The sequence below is a fragment of the Vicugna pacos genome, chromosome 16 (genome assembly GCF_048564905.1).
Source record: "Vicugna pacos chromosome 16, VicPac4, whole genome shotgun sequence".
NCBI lineage: Eukaryota > Metazoa > Chordata > Mammalia > Artiodactyla > Camelidae > Vicugna > Vicugna pacos.
The window spans coordinates 15,767,607-15,787,938 of record NC_133002.1 but is presented as its reverse complement, the minus strand read 5'-3'; the positions used below and the strand labels follow the sequence as shown (position 1 = coordinate 15,787,938).

Below are 20,332 nucleotides of genomic sequence, written 5' to 3'. Positions count from 1 at the left end.
CCCCCCCGGTTCCAGAGGCCGCAGCTGGATCGTAGACCCACGCCCCCGCCACCAGCCAGCTCGGGGATGTGCGGTTCAGACACCGACTTCTCCTGTGCTGGGAGGGAAGCCCTGAATTAACCACTTTTTTTTAATTATCAGTGTTCTGATGCTTTACAGCTGGGGTCCCACTGACTCTGGAAGCACATCCTCTCGCAGGTGAGCCAACAAGTAGAGGGAGGAAAGACTCACCCACTTTTCTAGGCAAACCAACCCATCCAGGGCCCACCCACCAACCTCCTCCCTGGTGCGGCTCTCACACTCAGGTCACTACTTCCCTGCCCTAATCATCCCAGGGCCGGGTGCCGGGCAGCTCGGGGGAGCCCTGATCCCCAGAGCCCACTGAAGCTGCTCAGACCGGCCGCCCTAAATCTGCTCGCCCTGCCTGGGCTGCTCTTTCCCACAGAAGCCACAGGAAAGGCTCCTGACCACCGCATCGCCTCCTCCGTCTGGCTCCTGACCAGCTCCGGTGCACCGCCCCCTGGTGGCCGCCGGCCCCCGTGCACCACCCCCTGCTGGCCAGCGGCCCCGGTGCACTGCCGAGTGGCCCTCCCGGCAGGTCCTCTCCTCACAAACTCTTTTCACCCGATGCACTGGCCTTACTGAACCCCACGTTGTCTGTGAACACACTGTATTTCAGAACAGGCTTTGCTGACATCAAGCCCTTCTGCAGGAGGTTCTGTGTTCCAGGGGAAAACAAGGAAACAAAGGTTCTTTGTTTCTCTGGAAAAGAACTTACGCTAGCTCCCTATTGCTGTGTAACAAAAGGCCCTAAGACTCTGGGGCTTAAAACAACATGATCATTTTACTCTCTCTCATGGTTTCTGGGAGCCAGGGCTCCAGGCAGGATTCAGACGGGCAGTCCCGGCCTCAGGTCACCGCATAGTGGCTTTCAGGCTTGTCTGCAGCTGCAAAGCACATGCTGCAGGGGCTTGGCCAGGCGTGCTGCTCTGCACACGTACCATCTCAGTTAACCTTCTGTAGCAATCCTTTGAGATACATACTATTAATTCGCACAGTTTTAGAAATGGGGACGTGGACTCACATGGTTAAGTCATTCATCAAGGCTGCCCCGTTGGTAAAAGGCATCATTACTCAGGATCGCAGTGCCCCCCCGCCCCGTCAGTCACTCTCCACTGCATTGCTTTATCTGGGTGTCTTCACTGCACGTGCTGGTGCTGGGAACAATCTTGTGCACTCGTTTCTCTTGTGCTGATTTGTCTCTGCTCCCCAGGGGAATGCAGAGTCCTTGAGGGAAGGGACGCCACTCATCTTGCCCACTTCTTCATCCTTGGCGAGAGCAGGGTCCAGCACATTGTGTGCACTCGGTAAATGGCTGACGAGTGACGCACAGAGCTTGGCCTCACGCTCTGTTCTGATCAATAGAATGATCGCCTGGGTGGCACATGTGGGTCCCGCCGGCCACAACTCCTGACCCTGGAAACTGCTCCACCTACCTGAAGACAGTTCCTCAACCCTGACTCTTTGGCGAGTCCCTCTTCCTGCCCCAAAATGTTTCTGTGTGTGAGCTTTCTTTCTGCCTGTGAAGCCTCGCTCCCCTCCGTGTCCAGGCTCCAGGCTCACTGGGGCAGCTCTGCAGGACTGAGGGTATCTTTTGCCAAGCCCTGGGGGAGGACAAGTGATTGCTCCCCCCAAACTTAACAGTGACAGTTGGGAATTTGGAATCCATCTTGCTGTTCACCCATTTTCTCTTGTCGTTTCCTGTCTCTTATTCTCAGTCCCACCTCCAACACGATTATCAAGCTATGGCAGTCCTGGTGCTTATGGCCTAGGATCTCCATACACCGAAGTCTTCCTCCTTCAGCCAGGACACCTGCAGTAGCCCGCAAGACTACTGAGTGGTTGGCAATGAGTGGACGGTGTGGTGGAGACCTGTACCCCCTGCCCCACTGTCTTCCCTTGGAGAAAACTACCAAAAAAAAGGCTCAGTATTCACACGCGCGTGCACACACACACACACACAAATGCTGTGTCCCCTAGCTCCATTGACATACGTTGTTTTAATTCCTGGACGGCCTGAGTTTTTCCACGTAGCATTTATAAGAGGGAAGTGATGGCATGGCCCGCTGTGCTAGAGACCGCGGGGGGAGAACCCCAGACATTCTGGATCTCCCTCCTTCAAAAACACAGAGACGTGTGCTCTGGGAGAATTCGGCATCCTTTTATGACAACAGAGTCGCAGGCCTGTGTATGAGCGTGTCCACAGGTGCGATATTAAAACCCCAGTGACAGCCGCTCTTCGTCCTGACAATAAACCCCTAATCCAGCCTTCGTTCCTGTGGGAGAGGGGGCTCCGCGTTCTGTTACTGCTTTCGCGGTGGGAGCCTGGTTCTGGGGGGGCTTCTCGCACATGGTGCTGCCGTAACAGGGCTTCAGAAGTTGTACTGCGCCTCCTCGGGGGGCCAGGCGTGCCTGGTGGAAGGGGGGTCTCGGGGCCCCCGTGCGAGGTCCGGCCGGCAGTCTGTGGGGGGTGCCAGCCGCGTCCTGCTCTCGGGACACAGCCCCCCAGGGGGACTGGCCTCTGGGGCTGGTCCAGGGGGAGGACCTTCGTTCGCTGCCGCCACTGCTTACCGGGCCATTCCAGCTCCCAGGCCCAGGAAGGGCTCTGCCCTAACCTCGCGGAAGACCCTGAATTCCGAAGCTTTGCCAGGCATGCTGGGCAGACTGTGCAAGGCTCCGAGCGCAACTGCTTTTCATAGGAAGTCTGGGGCCAGGACAAAAGAGCGTAAATCCGGCCGAAGCATTGTAAAATCTGTAAGCAGAATAAATTCCAGACCAGAGTCATGGAACAGTAATTATCTTCAGACACAATGATCCTCACTAGCAAAATGTGTTCCCCTCCATGTGCAGAATAACAGAGTCACTGAAGGAAAGAGCTGGGAGGGTCTTTGAAGATCATCCAACACGGCCCCTCGCTTTCCTTTTGATTTGAAGACGCAAAGCGTTTCTCCCCAGGCTACACTGTGAACCAGTTGCAAAGCAGAAACTGGAACCCGAGGGTCCTGATTCCTGGTCCAGAGTGTTCTCATTCTGCCATCCATCCCACTGGGCTGCCATTATGAAATCTGAGATGACAGCATGTTCGGGGAGAAAAAAGGGAGGGGCTTTTTTGCAAAATAATGGCTAGTCTGATCTTCCCACTCGACACTACAGTGAACAGAGACCTGCTCCAGGCGGAAGGGCTAACGCCTTCAGTGGCCCCCTTCACACCCGCAGTCTGGCTCTTGTTCTAGCTGGGCTGCGTGGACCTTCCTTCTGACCAGCGTGTTTCCATTCTCCTGACGGCGAGATGAGGACTGGAAAGAAGCAAGGACTAAAAGTTCCAGGGACTCTGGGAACCAGGCATCCCGCCTGCAGAAGAGAAGCCGGCTGCGTCTGTGAGATGAAGGAGCGGCCTGGGCTGTAGTGAGGGGTGAGGCACGCGTCCGGCCTAAAGACATTCCTGCTCAAAGTCTGGAAACGCTGTGTTGGCCAAACTCAACTCCTAGGCAAGTCACTTCTGGCCAGTGTGAGGCCTCTGGTATGGCGGCATGAAAACCTCTCTCTGATGATTTTCTTAGCAAAGGAAATGGTATTTTGATTTGAGTTTGCAGCCTTGTGGAACCTGAGCTTGCCCTGTGGGAGCCAGAGGGGCTAGGGGCGGTTGTAACACCAGAGGCCTCCCTGACTGTCATCCAGGCGGTGAACGGGCCGCTGCAGCCCCGGCCCGGCCCCGGCGCTCACTAGGGGTCAGGAATACACAGTCGAGGGGATACAATGTAGCTCTGAGTGGCTGTTGTGTTTTGTTCACTCACCGTGGAGGTTCTACACTCTCCCCACCCCGCCAATCACGTTATTTTGGGAGTGCTTTAGGCAGCAAATAGGGAGGTTTTTTCCAGGCGCTCTGCCCAGCCTAGGACCCCACCCAGGCGGGGCTTACAGCAATTGCTCTGGACCCTAGTCCCACAGCCTTTCACTGTTGCCTGTAAAAGAGCCTCCCTCCCAAGGTTTGAGGAGAAAGCTGAATAATTGTCAAAAAATGGAGAAAGTCACCTGGAGGTGGTATCATAGCTCTAAAAGGCACACGTCTTAAGGCTCTCAGGTGGACGCTGCTAGGAACAGGGTTCATTCCGATTTGATTAAGTGAGCTAATTAGCAAATTTATTTTCATTACCGACACCGTCATTTCTAGCCTGCAGAGAACTGAAATAATGTTTCGAGCTTGCAGAGACCTGTGGAGATTCCCGTTTACCACAGACTAAGATTCATAGTTAATTGGGATACTTTGTGGTTCTCCGGTGGCAAATGAATCTAAACAAGGAAAAGAGTGTATCTTAGCAGGCGTTGTTCCCCCAAGGAGTTAATAGCCCTCTGAACCGTGTACCGACATAATGATGACTGTGCATTCTACGTGGCAATGGTTATTTTGTGATAAAATAAAGCCAAAGAGGAAGTCGCAGTTAGGGGACCCATTTACCAAATGCTTTATACAAAATACAGCCTCTTCAGATGACTTCCAGTGTTCTCATTAGCTAAGTGGGAGATTGTTAAAATATGTACATTTCCTCCAACTGTAAAGCCATTTCTGGTGCTTCCCAAAGGAGAACGGTGCCTTAGATAAAGCAGCCAGTGGAGCGTTACCGAAGAAGCAGGGTCAGGGTCGGCCTTCCGTTACCTGGGATCACCTCTTTGCTGTGTCCTGGAGAGTTTTTGCTCCTTGGAGAAACTGAACAAGACATCGCTTCCAATGACCTTCTGCAGAAGGTGGGGCCTTACGCAGGAGAGCCGAGACGGGCTTGGAAACCTAGGACTAGGGGCGGAGTTAGTTAAATTGCGCTACATGAGCCGGGCAAGAATCTGGAATTTTGAGGGCAATTCTTTTAACGCGTATTTTAATCAGCTGTTCTGTCTCACGTTGTCTAGAAGTAGGTGTGGATGGTCTCCGAGGTCCATTGGGAGAGAAAGGGTGCGGAGGTGCGATGGGGGTGGTCGGGGGAGGGGACAACAAGGATCAAAAACTGAAGAAGAATGAAGTCGACGCTGCAACCCCGTCCCATGCCCACCATGCTTTCAGTAAAATATTAAACTTGAGACAACTTTCCTCAACTTTTTTTGCCTCTCCCCTCCCCTCTCTCCCTCCCTTTTCCTTCTTCCCCGATTCTCCATCCCACTCCTTTCTTTCTTTCCCTCCATAAAGAAGCTGAGGCTGAAGTCTGGGTCTGGAGGCGCAGAGTGAAACAGAGACTGTGCCGGGAGCTGGACGCCGCGGGGACCGCGAGGACGCGCGCCGCTGGGAGCAGAGCGGGGAGCAGCTCTGCTGGTGTCCGCAGACCGCGGGGCTTGTCGCACTGCCCGCCAGACACACCCTCTCGCCGCGGGATGAGGGGTCCGTGATGTATGGATCAGACCAGTGGATTCTCCAGCTGCGCCGGCACCTTTCTCACCTGTATGCAAACACCAGCAAGTCTTACCTGATCCTCTCACGTCTGCTTCATGGTGATGGCCGGTGGCTTCTTGTGGTCGTGCTGGGTAAGACTTTGACACTGGCGTGTAAATAGCGAGCTGACTGAGATCAGTGAATGAATCACAGCATCAAAGCGGCGACGGGGCCCTCCAGGCATAACCAGGCCTCAGTTAACCTCAGCCCGAGCACGCTAGACATCGTTCCAAGGCATCGTGTTCCTTTGAGATAAAGCCAAGAATGTGGGCAGAGCGGCAGCAACTTGGCACTTACACGGGCTTCCCACAAAGTAGACACTCCAAGTCTTGGAATCTATCTGGTCAAGTAACACATTTTGAGTGTGATTTTCCCTCGATGGCCAGAATAGCTTGTGTTGTTAGTTGTCAACCCTATTTCTCCCTCCCCCGACTCAGCAGCGACACGGACTCCAAAGGCAGTGAGTAGGGCACCCTGCCCAGCCCTCCCACTTCTTAGGCAGAGACAGGGATCCCTTCTCAGCTGGTGTGTGTGTGTGTGTGTGTGTGTGTGTGTCCCCAACCAATTCAAATGCATTGCTCCACCCCCAATTCTCCAGCACCAACTGGGTAGCCTACAGCTCAACTCAGGTCTGACACTGACAGTGCAGACCCCACCGATTCAGGGCTCAGCCCTGTAAGAGTGCCCCCACTTCAGATGCCAGCCACAAAGGGGTCTCCAGGCCACCAGTACTTCCGTTCAGCCAACTGCATAACTCAGGGACTCCCACAAACCCCACTAAGGGCTGGCAATTGGCTAGAATGACTCATAGACTCAGGAAAGTGCGCGACTTATGTTTACCAGTCCATTAAAAAGGATGCAACTCAAGAGCAGACAGGCGGCAGGGCGTACAGGGTGAGTTACAGGGAGGGAGGTGGTGCCCTCCCTGGCACGCCAGCCTCCCAGCACTTTAATGTGTTCACCAACCTGGAGGCACCCCCAGATCTTTTCTTTCTGAGGTTTTCATGATGAACCTTGATTGATCAAATCATTGACCATCGGTGACTGAATTCAATCTCCAGCCCCACCTTCTCCCCAGAGGCAGACGTGGGGTTGACAGTTCTAATCTTCTGACAATGTGGTTGGTTCCTCTGGGGACCAGCTCCCACCATGAGGCCATCCAGGACTCACTTGGACATATCTCATCAGCATAAACTCAGGTATGGTCAAAAGGGGCTTTTTATCCATGACAAGAGGGGCTTCTATGCCTCAGGAACTCCCAAGGGTCCTAGGAGGTCTGGGCAAGGAACCAGGGTCCAAGACCAAATATATATTTCTATTATACTCCAACTGGTCAAAACGCACGAGCAACGTGTTGGGGAGACAGGATGAGGCAGAACGTAGCGTTAATATGGGCTCCAAATCTGGGTGCTTCTGGCTTACCGTCTCCCATCTTGGAGGACTCAAGAGCTAGCCAGTTTAGATCCACCCGAGTGTCTAAGTTCCCGGAGACGTGGAATTCGGTGTCAGGTGGAAGTTTGCAATCAGGGCCCCAGGAGTGATATTCAAGCATCATGAGGGAGCATCCTTTAGCAATGGGAATGCTCCTGGACTAGAAATAAGCTCGGGAAAGAAAAGGGAAGGAGGGGTCACCACCCCTGTAAGCTTCAGGACTGAATGCTGAGCCTGGTGGTTTGGGCTTCTGTCCCTGTTAGTAGCAGGTGGGTGACGGGTGCTCCTAACACTGGAAATTCGGCCGTTTCCTCCGTGATTAAACACATTTCATAACAGACGGCCTTCCCCCTACTGCTAAGCGGGTTTTAGGCACTAAAATATTAAAGAAATATTGTTGGCTTTCCTGACCACTGATGGTTCTTAAGTTTTCAACCTGCTGCATGAAAATGCGAAGTGTTAAATATTAACTAAATTGGGCTATGTTTAGCTTCCTGTTCCGTTTGTGCTTTCTCTTCCTAAAGCACTTCGCCTGCCGTCTGACCCTTTACCAGAAACTCCCCACACAGACAGAGGCCACGTCAGGACGGGCTGAGCTGCCTGGATGCCAGACCGAGACACGCGTGCCCCGTGATCGATCCACACGGAAACAGCGGAACCATGGAACCCACTGGGGGCTTTCACAAAACCACAGTCCTTCAGAGCAGAGCTGTTAACCTGCAGTCTTTTAATTTTGATAAAAAGAAAAGAGTAATTTGAGATTGTTTTGTCAAGGAAAAGACTCAGAGGGTCCTTACGCCCAAGGCAGAGGTTTCCAGCACGTGAACTGGTCGCGGTCCCTGTTTCTGCTGCTGTTAGCAGGACTTTGCCTAAAACGGCCGTGAGAGCTTGCGTCGCTGGCTTAAAACCCAGCTCTTCGCTCCAGCCCCCCCAGGCGGGGCGTTGGTTCCAGAGGCAGGGAGTGCACGTGTGTCTCCCGACTCCGGTCTCCTCGGTCTCACTCAGAAGATGCTCAGACGCGGGACTGGTGGGGCCTCAGGGTGATGTCTGCAGAGCGCCCGGCTCTGGTTTCTCTAAGGACCACACAGACAAATGACAGATGGTCATGACAGGGGAAATTAGTATCAGAGAACTAAAAACCCCAAATCAGAAATCCCAGGACCCTGGGGAACGGGCAGTGACGGACCATCATTCTGAAATGTGGTTTCAAAGGGCACTTTTCAGCCTTGATGTTGGCAAGCACCTTTCTAGAAAGGACCCCGACCGAGACTGTAAGTTTGTAAATCCCACTGGCTGCTCCAGCCTCCAGCCGGAAAGTCACTCTGCTGCAAAGGCTTTCTTTCCTTCAGCTGTGGACTCAGGACTGCAAATGTGCCACTGAAAACATAAGACCAATTCAGAGTGAGCGGGGCCCCCGGTGCGCATTTCAAAGGTCCCCACAGGCACGTTTGCGCTCTTTGCAATGTTGGCACAATGTACGGTTAAGTGCGCCATTGCCAGCACTCAGAGCGCCTAGCCAGGGACTCTCAGCCCTCCCTCTGCGTCTGAATCACCTGGGAGGATTTTTTAAAGTGCAAATGCCCAGGCCCCACCCCAGAGAGTCTAATTCAGTTGGTCTAGGCTGGGCCCAGCATTTGTATTAAAATTTTTTTTTCTAAGGTGCAGTCCAGATGGAGAATTATTTCATCTTCATTTTCAAGAGGAGGACCATGAAGCACAGAAAAATTCTTTAACATGTTCCCAAAGTTACGTAGCTGAAAAGTGGTGGAACCAGATGATTCCATCTCGATATTTCAAACTTCAAGTTTTCCCAGCAATGTATTCAGTGTGCGCACCACCCCATCTCAGGGAGGCTATGTGAGCCTGGACCCTAGGACCCTGAATTCCTGCCCAGTCATTCTCCTGTCCCCCACATCCACACCCACTCTCTCCCCGTCTTGATGACGGTGCCTTAAACATTTTTGCTTTAAGAAATGATAAGAATAACTCAATTTTAGTGAGAAAAACTTGGAAAAATAGGGGACAGTTTTTAAAAAATCACTGATGATTAATATTTTGAAATACAGCCTTAAGGAATTTTTTCCATTTGTATACATTTTTCTCAAATAAAGTGAAGCTCAGACTATACATGCAATTTAGTAAACTACATCTTTTTGTGGTTTCATTGTAAAGTTTATCATGAGCAAAAGAAGGCAGAACAGGTTAAAACCCGTGTAATCACCCCCCAAGGAAAGAAATCCAACATCACTCACACTTTGTGGACCCCCAAGGCCTCCTCCACCAAGTCTTTCTTCTCCATGACCCCATCCCCTGCCCCAGGAGGTACCCAGAATGACCTTGACTTTTGTGATAATTATTTCCTTCTTTTATGCTGTCACCTATGACTACAGCATCGAACAAGATAATTTAGTTTGCCAATTAAAAAAAAGTTTACACATGAATCATTCTATAATTTTTTTCCATATTGAGGCACATAACTCTGGACTGATCATTTTTACTTCTATAGACCATTCTATTATTCAAATATATATGCCATCTTATTTAAGAACATTTCTCATCATTAAATATGTTCCTAGAATAGGTTTTTTTTTCCTCTCCATTGTTTTACAAACAGATATGGCAGTGCCTCCTCTCTTACCCCCAGAAGGCATAACCACAGTGGGCAAGTTATTAGACATTTTCCTTAAATTTATAGAGCACCTTGGACATGATCAGCCCAAAAGGCAGGAAGACCAGAATGTCAGCCCAGGAGACAGTCTGCAGGTCACGGTGTTCCTGAGAAGCAAGAGAGACGGGCGACGTAAGGGCACCACGTAACAACTATAATCAAAAGACGTCAAGAACGGATGAACAGAAGACCTGAGTCAGTTACCGCAAAGAAAAGCCACATTTTCGTCTCAGTCCCAGGACCTGCTCCCTGAAGGAGAGGCCAGACCCCTCCTAACATGGTAAATGCCCGGGGTTGTCGGCCCTCCCTCCAGGGCTTTCCCAAGGGAATCTCTGGCCATTTACTCAGATAACAGCCCCGGGGAGGAGGCACCACGACGCCGTTTGAGAGCTGTTGGGTACAAGACCCAGGCTGAGCCTGGCACCCAGGCACCCAGGAACCATCCTGGCCCCCAGGAGGGTAAGTGTGGGCGAGAGTCGCGTCAGGAACGAGCACTAAGGCAAGTGCATCTCCCAGTGGCCACCGGATCCAGAGACGTCCGGTGGCAGCCTTCCCGGTTCCCGAATATATAATGGAAATGCACACATTACGCCGTTGGCAAAGCCCTTACATGGGTCCCTTAGGGACGCTGCTCTGACCCGCTGGCTTGGCAGTGCTGAGGGCTGATGTTTCTAAGAGGGCCCAGAGCGAGGAAGGGGTCTGGAGCAGATTCAGGCGGCAGCCCTGCCCCCTTGGATGCTCTGTGGGTCTCTAGCAAGCCCCAGCGGTAAATCAGTAGGGTTTTCTCTAACGTCTTGGTTTCTTGAGGGAAGCTAAGCCATCTGCAACAGAGAGCCATACCGCACTGAGACCACACGCACCCCTACACAAGCCACTGGTCTGCTGCGGAGCCCGGCAGAGAGAGCATCCAACCGCGGGGCATCCCGTAGCCACGGAGCCGGGGCTGCACGTAGCGAGCTAGGTACTGTCAGAGCCCCCACGGCATGAGGTTTGGAAGGTCACTGCAAGACAGAAGTGGCCCCTCCCCTCACTGGACGCCACCACGTCTGCTCCCAAGAAGGACTGTCTGGCCCCAGATGTCAATAGTGCCGCGCTTGAGAAACTCTGATCTGGCCAGAGAAGCCTGTCCATCCAGCCACGGTCTGGCTTTCAGCAGAAGTCTGGATAAGAACACATACCCATTTTCAAGAACAAACAGGACATTTTAGGCACAGAGTAGTTTAAATCCAACTGAAGGAAAAGAAATTTCCAATTCTAGGTTAATCTTGTCCCTAAGGAAGACATACACGGTTTACTTGTTTGAACAGGAGCTTTGACGTTGCTCAGCGTGAAGCACCTGTGTCTGGGTTAGTTCACCGATCCTAGAGGGACATTCCCTGTGTATTTGCCTCAAGTCTGTGCTGCTGGGGTGGGAGGGTGTCTTCTCTGCAGATAACTTTCATCTTCCCCCTTAAAGATGATGAGAGCTTGCAACCCCCCCCCAAAGCTGCTTTTCAACTTCAAAAATGTACACGTCCGGCCTCTACTGAGCACCCGGTCCACGCAGAAAAGCGATGTGCACCTATGAGGGGTTCACGGACACAAACAAGATACACACTCCCCACGCCAGCCACTGACACACGGGGCTGTCTTTCCCACCAGTCTTTTTCTACAGAAGATCCACGTCATCAGGACCTACATATTTAAAAAAAACCCTCAGAGAGGTAGTATGCAGGAGTCTCTTCATGGTATTTATATTTTGTAATTGTGATATGAATGATTTTTGTCCGGAAGTTATTTAGAAGAAGGCTTAAAATTTTCCTAGTTCTATGGCTTAACACTTTTGTCCCTTTTAGCTTTATGCCACTCTGGTCAGGAAAGGGGTTAGGAGAGAGGCCTGCACTACTTCTTTGTCTAGAATTTGAGACTCTTCGGTGACTTGAAATTTTCTGTGTTTTCAAGCTGTTCTCCACAAATGCTGATGTTAGTTTTTATTGCTCATTTGTAAGAGGAGTCAGTGGGCATCACGCGGAATGCACCTTGCTATTCCTGAGCCTGCACCGAATTCCTCTTCGTTTGATCTGCCATGAACAGTGAAATAGGCTAATATCTCCAGCTATGCTTGTGTGTGCCCATTTTGTAGAGGTTTCGTTGAATCCGTCTCGCTGTTTCAGTAATCTCATAAACGTTTGTCCCAATCATCAAAGGAAATGAACTTTTGTCCCTTCAGAGTTTTGTCTGAAAGTTGGTGTCTGATACTCAGGCTTGTACCCCTCCTCCTTTTTGTTTGAATGTGCCCGAAGTGCCTTTGTCCGATACTGCACTTGTGACACGCTGCCTGCCTTTGTTTGGGGTGTCCTCCTACAGACGGTAACTGGCTGGGTTTGGGGAAAACCGCCGTGAGCCTTTGCCTTTTAAGGGAGGTGCTTAACGTCAACGTTCATGGGCACAAAAGGCCAGTTTCATGTCCTGATGTATAGTTTTATCCTTTAAAAATACTGTTTTATGCTGTTTCATTTGTTACTCCTATTTGCTCTCAGGAACGTGTTTTCTTTGCTTTTACTTTCTTTGGTGTTTATCTTTTAATATTTCAAAAAGCCCTCTTTTGCTTTATGTGTGCTAATTCTCAGAATCAAGAAGGAAATAATCTTTTGAGGTACACACCCCTCCTCACCCCTTCTCCCCACATTTCTCAGTCTCTGTCAATGTTAGCTGATGTTTTAAACAGACTTTTTTTTCACAAAATCATGAATTTTACATTAGTTTTAAAGGAACAGATATTTTGGTTTGAGATTCATTTTTATAGCTAGGTTTACCCTTATGCTGAGAGAACTCGGTAAATATGGGCCACGATTCGCCTGAGTTTTCACTGTTGAGCCCATCACACATATTGAGATGATGCTTCCATTTTTGAGCTCGAAAAATTTTAGTGTCTCCCTGTTCATTGGAAACAATCTTCAAATAACTGTTTTCCATCTTTTTCAAGCTTTTGTTTAATTAAAAAATATCTTTTATTTGCCTCCATTTATAAAACACAACTTGGATCTCAGTAGTTTTTGCCCCAAATTCTGCAGGTGTTTCTCTATTGTCTCTTTTAAAAAACAATTAAATACTTCTCACGACTCTATTTTCCTTCTGTTAATTCGTTAGTTACGCATATATTACTGTGCTTCTGGTGGTTGTTGTAAGGACTGCAACGCGCATCCCGTATTTATGAAAGCGCCACATGAATGCGGGTGTCCGCCATCTCGGACCATTCACGGACCTGGAGCCTTTAACTGCAATGTCCCCATCGTCTTCTAGCATCAAGGCTGCAGGTGGGAAGTTAGAGGTCCACCTGGTTATTTGTTTATTTTCCTTTTATACGTAACTTTTTCTTTTTGCTGAAAGACTTTTAAGCTAGATTAATCCTTTAAATTTAAACATGACTCCAGAGTTAGATGAACCGATTCATACTGTTTCGCTTAGGACAACATATAAACTTGTAATCTGTGTACAGATTTTTTGTTAACTTTAGAGACTTGCAGACTGAGTTGTACTTTTTCTTGGAGAATTGCCTGGGCCCCATTTCTTCCAGACTTTTCTCCCTCTGACCGCTGCCCGGGGTCGCTCCTTGTCTGTCACTTCCTGTTGCGTCATTTCCTCTTGAATCTATTTCTGCGTCCTCTGTACTCGTTCAGTTTCTTTTGCAGCATCAATCACGTCTCCTTAAAAAAGAAACTCCCCGAAGGGTAAGTCCAGCAGCTTTCACCCAGGGCTGTGCTCTACACATCTGATAGCGCCCCCCTGCTGCCGTCCTGGTCTCTGAGCCTCATGAAGAGCAGAACTTGCAGCCGCTCCAGCCCCTGGCGCTTTCCATCTCCGCGCCCCCTCCAGGTCTCTCCTCAGCGAGCCTCTTCCTCTTAGAACACGGGCGTGCGGCATCCTCCCCCTCCCTCGTCATTAACAATTTACTGTATGAAATACACGCACGTGCTTTACAAACTTCGACAGCTTGTGTTGGTCCTAATAAACTTCAGTTGTCCACCCCCGTCCCACCCCTCCTCGGAGCCCTGCCCTCCGCACAACCACTTACAACTTTTAACTGATCTCTCTGGTCTAAACCTCCATAGTCACAAAAGTTCTGTTTACACCATTGCACTCCGTAGTATCAGAATTGTAGACAGCAGTAACTTTTTTTTTGTTGCAAATGGACATTCAATTCTATTATATACCCCTGAACACATAATGCCCTTTTTCTACTCCTAGTCAAGTTAAATCATACTTTTCGGTTAATTCACCAGTTTGAACTTATATTATCATAAAAACGTAAGTATTAGTCATCGCTGAGCCAATGGATGCACTACGAATATGTTTTCCTTTTTAAACAATGTGTTTTCCCTGTAGGTTTATAGTTGCCTTAATTTTTCCCACTTCTTTCTTTTTAAAAATGTATCTTTATTCCGAATACGTCCCAAGATCTCTAACAGAATTATTGAAACACTCTGAAGCTTACCTTTCCCCATGGTCAGGGATTGGTGCTCAGGAAGGCTCAGAAATGGTAGAAATGATGTAATACTGAAAGAAAAGCCTTTCCTGGCTCTCAGGACTGGAAATAATTCACCTTTTAGGAATTCCCACTGATCACATCTGTCCCTCACAGCACGGACACCCTCCTGCCTTATCGTAGCTGTTTGTCTATGCGTCTTATCTTTCCTTCTGGACTTTTCCCTCCATGAGAGCAGGGTCTCTGTCTGAGTCATTGTCCTTTGTAGTCATCGCAGTGCAATAAATCCAAATGAGGGTGTGAATGAACAAACTCTGTTCCCCACTATGTAGTGTACTGATGTTTCTTCTGTGTCCCTGTTGAGTGAGTGCGATGGTTCTGATGGAGTGAGACTGAGCTTTGTGGACGTAATCTATGCACTTTGTTGAAACACTGAAGAGAGTGTCATGTAAAGGACAGCCAGGGGCTTTGGGAAACTTCTTTAAGGAGTGACAGAACTGGGGTTCAAAGCCCGGTGGGATTAAACCCCGTGCCCTGCTCACCACCTAATACCACATTCCAGGCTCAGCTCAGCGTCACAAAGCACGCGGTCACTTGTTAACCATGTATGTGTGTCTTGGTCACTAACGCATTATTCATTTCCATCACGGGAACGCGAACTTTCTTTTCTTCTATACAATGTCAAAGTCCATAATGTTTAAAAATAAATATTCCTAAATTCCAGTAAGGTTTCACCCCTATTGGATGTCTTTATTCCATCTGAAATAAAAAAAAAAACAGTATTTTCAGTCTCTGAGCACAGGGTGCTCCGTGTTGACTTCCATTACAAATTTCCTAAGACAACATCCTAGGTTTGTAAAGCCATGAAAAGGCTTACCTCGAAGGAGGTATGGCCCAGTTTAAGCTGGTTTTCCATTTGGAAATCTGGGTCACCCTGGGAGGCAGGCGTTTGGCAGCTCGCTGTCGTCCACCGGCAGAGGGCGCCTGACCACCAGCAATACTGGCCGGAGCGGCCCTAATGGGTTGGGACGTTTTATTGCCTTTTACTTCCGAGCTGCCAATTAGTAGCGGAATGTGCAAACCCATTTTCTCTCCATTTTGCAATTGTCTAGCATTGTGTCAAGGAGAGTACCTCCCTGCAAGAGTCACCAGCTGTGCCAGGGACTGGGAGGGGGGAGCCCACGAGGAGAGGGAACAGGGCTGCCCCACACATACCCCAAGGGTTGGGATGAGCGCCAGGCAGGACGCTGTGCATCCCGGCTTGGTGTTTACCTGGCTCATCTCTAATGATTGGGCACTGGCATGTGGCTTTCTCCGCATTTATTAGGTCTTACATGTGAAAAAAAGATGAAAGGTGTTTAATTTTCTTTAACACGACAGTGGATCTTATGCCGATGTCATGGAATCACATAACTGCAGACTGTCAGTCCGTGTTAGCAGGACCGTGAAGATTATTTAGCTCACTGGTCAGTTTACAGATGCGAAGACGGATGCCCTGAGAGACAAAGGCTTGGCCGAGGTCCTCCACTTAGCACAGAGGAGAATGGTGACCACCCCCTGCCAGCCCCGCGTTTAACACCTCTGATCCTGAAACCACCTGTGGCCAGTACCTGAGTGAACGCAGACCGTAAAGAGAGTGCAACTCGGGCAATGAGATTAATTTGTGAAGATTTTCAGCAGTGTGGTAGGACTCACCCGCGTCGGTCGATCTGGATTAAATGCAGCCCTGGGTTTAAGGGCGACTCTGGTTCATGTGGACCATTTGACCTTCCTGGATTCTCGGGTCCGCCTTTGTCCACCTCCTGGGCTGTCATTTCCCACTCTTCTCTACCCTAGGCCGCCTCCAGCAGACGAGATTTTAAAAGGGAAATTCACACCTCTTTCCACAGTTCCCCAAATCCAGTACGCTCTGCCCCGCGTCTCCCTGGCCTTTGCGCCTCGTGGGTACAGGTCCCACCCGCACTTCCGGCCCCTCCCTGGTGTAACCTTCTGCATCGTCTGTGCCCTCTGCCTGCCGTTCCTTTCTCCCCGACCTCCAGGTGGCTGGGTTTTTCTCCTCCAAATTGCAGCTCTTCCTCCATGAAGCCATCCATCCTTGACCAGTGGGTCTAAGTCATCACCCAGTCACTCTTCCATCACCTTGGGCTCATTATTTGCATTAACCTTATAATCCATGGGTAATGATCTCAATTATGTCCTTTTAAAATCTCCCCACCTGCTTCTGTCTCTAGAATTCGTCTTCCATGAAGGCAGGGACCTTGTCTGCCACGTTCACTACTTCATCCCCAACCTCTGGGACAGCCTCTGGCTCCTGCTGGGCACTCAGGAGAAACCGTAGGAATCAGAGCTGTGTGCAGGCAGCATTCCCTCGGCTGGTCAGACGGCATCCCAGAGCCACTTCCCTTCGCAGAGGGGATTACGTATCTTCATGGTCTCGGAGGTGCCTTTATTTTGAGTGAACTTCAGGTTGCCGTCGGTGCGACCCTACGTGGCAGTCAGGATGGCTGTGAGCTGGACCGTCTGGGGACAGATGACGTGTCTGACCGACTCTCAGAAATCAACAATTCCCTCATTAAGTTTGACTCCATCCTGCAAGTCTTATGGGGCTGAGCCATGAGGGGCATAGATAAGTTGTGAGTGACGCATGGAGATACTGGACTTCGGAGATGTTGGAAACTGGAAACTGGCTTTAAGGGAATGAGCGAAGGCAACGTACTCAATTAGTCTCATGCTTCTTGCTCCTTAAGTGGCGTAGAAGTCTGCCTCCTGGGCTCCTCCAGGCGGAGCTCATCCCCCCGCGCACTTTGTGCAAGGTTCTGGAGAGTTCTTAAGGGAGATCATTTTAGTTATCGACCTGCTGGGAATGAGATCCTTGATATCTGGGAAAGTGCTTGGAAACAGAGAAGTCCCCCTCCCACTTCCACGAGTCCGGGTTAAAAAGGGTAGCTACTGTTCCTGGAGTAGTGGGATGGAAAATACAGGCAAGAGTGAAGTAAATGGATGTTTTATTCAAATAAGGAATTGAATCTGCAGTCAAATGAATCACTTTAAGGAAAAATTTGACACAAGCAACCCAAAGTTGACATATTCAGGTAATGCTCACTGAACTCAGTGCTAAAGAAAAAAACTATCTGGAGAAAACATATCTAGGAAGAGATATTATGCCATCTGTAAATCAGAAAATTATCATTGCTGACCCCGGGTTTTCCCACACATACCATTCCGTACTGTAAGGCAGTGGGAGCAGCGTCTCCGGGGCTGAGAGAAGGCGGTACCTGAGGCGGTTGCTCAGGAATGAGGTCCTGGACAACCAGCCTTCCTCCAGCATGAAAGAACTTAGGACACGTTGAGCCCAGGACTCCCCTTTGAAAAGCAACATATTTTCTTGGAGAAGATACAGTAGCCAGTGATGAACGGAGGAGCTGAGAGCCACCTGTGCCCCTGGTGAGTTTCCGGATCTCGGCTGTCTGGTTATAAGGCCTTGCCCAAGTTTTAGGAAAGTTGCGTGGCATGGCAGGGAGGACCCGGGAGCCATCCCAGCCCCACCAGCCACGTCCCTGTGTCCCCGAGTGAGTCCCTTAACCTCTGGGTCCTAGTTTCTGCACTTGAAAAATGAGACCTGTCTAGTTATGAGCTTCCCATATTCAGTCAAGGAAACGACCTTAAACAGCCCCAAATGGCGGTACTGCTCCTCTTCCTCATCGGGTCCTGCTGCTGCCCACCGCTCTGCGTTTGTGTTCTTTTCGGAGTCTCCTCATGCTAGCGATGCTTGGGACGCGCCGCAGTGGGCCACCCCTCTGGTCAGTTTACTGCTGAGCCAAGGCCTTTGTTCAGAGCCAAGGCCTATTCCGTGGCGGTCTCGTCTTGCGGGCAGTGACATCACTGATCACGGACTTGGCCGGACAGCCACGCCGGGCCCTGGCTGAGCCCCAGCAGCTGTGCTGCGAGCAGAAGGCTACCCTGCAAGCTGCGGTGCCGCCTCTCTTTCTGGGTTTCCGGCAGAGGGAGGTCATTCCACGCGAGGGCTTTCCCGCCCCGCGGTCCTTTTCCTTCACCTTTCCTCTGACGGGGGCTCGTGGCAGGTCCGTCATTCCCTGGCTCTCCTGTCGCGCTGACGGGAGGACAGACATCACCCCCAGGGCAGCAACGGCCTGCTTCCAAAGACCTAGGGACAGAAATGTGGGAGGAAGCTGCCTCTTCCAGGGGCCCCCACAGCATCCTACGATCCTTCACACAGAGCACTCACCACGCTGCCTGTAGACGTGTTTGTGGGCAACAGGCGAAGGCCCGCATCTAATTCGCATTGCATCACACAGGAGCACAATGAATGTTTGCTAGATAGCTGAACTTGCTGCTGCCAAGGCAAAGGGACTGCAGCGGGAGAGCTGAAGGCCAGGAGCGCGGGTGGTATGGGACATATTGATTCATTGATGCTGGCAGCCCACTTGCCTGACCCAATATGCGAGACAGAGGTGGTCTCAAGGTGCACAGCCAACACCAGATCCTAGCTCGCCTTCCGTCTTAAACCTCCGTGCTTCCCCACATTGTCTCAACCCCCCTCGGTCAAGGGACTGAATGGCGTCCACTCTCCAGAGTCTTCCTGTGGACTGGGAGCCGTGTGTGACTCTGGGTTCTGACCCAGCCTCATGGATGCCTTAAAACCATCCCTCGGTGCAACTGCATGTGTTGCCCTCAAAGAGGCAGCCTGGCAACATGCTTCCCCTTGGTTTCACTCACTCTGGAGCCAACGTCCCAATTTTAAATTTCCACTGGCTCACTTCTGGAGCACGTCTATGTGCACGGTGCGAGGCTCTCAGATGCAATGATGGGTCAGACTCAGTTTCTGCCCCGACAAGGCATCAGTCTGACCTTTGACACAGGCTCCCTTGGGGTCCTTCCAGCTACTCCTCGCATGGTCCTTCTGGCTGACCTGCTCACCAGCCTTCCTAGGGTTTCTTCCATGGAGTGATGGCATCAAATGAAGCAATACAGGCAGAAAGAAGTATATGAGTTTATTATTTGGTGTGGCCATAACCAAAGGCAACAGGAAATACGACATCATGTATCTGAACACATGAGATCAATTTACCCCCTTTTACATACAGAACTCAAATTCTCCTCTTCCTGACCTCACTTTTAGGCTGTGCTGCAAACCCCTCCTGTAACCTCCTCAGGTCTTCCCTGATGGTGGAACAAACTGGATGGTTATTGTTCTCATGACTCTTCACCACATTTGCACATGGTTGCTTCTCACTGTTGTAAGGAGGGAGCGACACTGAAAGGGTAGCCCGGAGTGACGCACACCTGGTGGGCTTTTGGCAGGAAACTCAGGGCCCGGTGTTCACCCTCCAACTCTGTTCTAAGATGTTCCCACCCCCACAAGAATGAACATCTTTTGCAGCTTCCTCCTCTTTATTTCGCCTTTTCCAAGAAGTCTTGTTAATAACCTGTTCTGAGCCTCCCAAATTTACCAACAACTCATTTTATTTCCATCACCCAAACCTCGATGGTTTTCCCTCCTTGGATTTAATAGTGCCGCCCATTCAACATTTACTACCTCTGATTCCGTGTGAGTTAGATTAAAGTTTTCCTCACCCTCAAAACAGGAACTTTCTCCCAGTTCCATTTTTCTTCCCACGAAGCCACCACTCTACAGTTTCCTATGATAGAAAATGTAGTGTTTTCTTGTCCCCCTTTTTTTCTAACCCAATCCTCCCCCAAGTTCCAGGCAGCCACCTGTCTGTCATATATTTTCTTAAAATTCCATTGAGTTTAAACTTTCTCCTTTGCTACCATAATTTCTCTAGTTCATAAACACATATACACATGTACACACATAGCACCACCACTGCCACCACCATCACAACCACTTTATACAACAATTATAGCCAAGAATTTTTAGCTTAATGTCATGTCTGCACACTCTTCATGCACCAAACCACAATAGCCACCACCCTGAGGTTCACCTTCCAGAAACCCTGCTTTCTCAAACTCATAGCTAACATTCTAATCTCCAATGACATCGCCCCATTCCTCCCCGTCCACCCAACTGCCTCCATCTGCAGCCTCCTCTGTCTGACTTATGTCACTTAATATGACCATTTCTAGATCCACCCATGCTGCTGCAAATGGCATTGTTTTATTCTTTTTTATGGCCGAGTAGTGTTCCACTGTATATATTTATCACATCTTCTTTATTCAATCATTGAGAATCTCAAAGAATGGCAAAAATGAACTGATTTACAAAACAGAGACAGACTCACAGACATAGGAAACAAACTTATGGTTACTG

At 50.0% G+C, this 20,332-nt stretch overlaps 1 long non-coding RNA gene across 1 annotated transcript; it reads left to right on the top strand.

Annotated features, from left to right (window-relative positions):
* The first annotated feature begins 5,290 nt into the window (after window positions 1–5,290).
* Window positions 5,291–7,556, top strand: LOC140686289 (uncharacterized). Its single transcript, XR_012060003.1, has 3 exons — window positions 5,291–5,568; window positions 6,538–6,675; window positions 7,432–7,556. It is a non-coding gene; the product is annotated as an uncharacterized lncRNA (long non-coding RNA).
* Window positions 7,557–20,332: the final 12,776 nt, after the last annotated feature.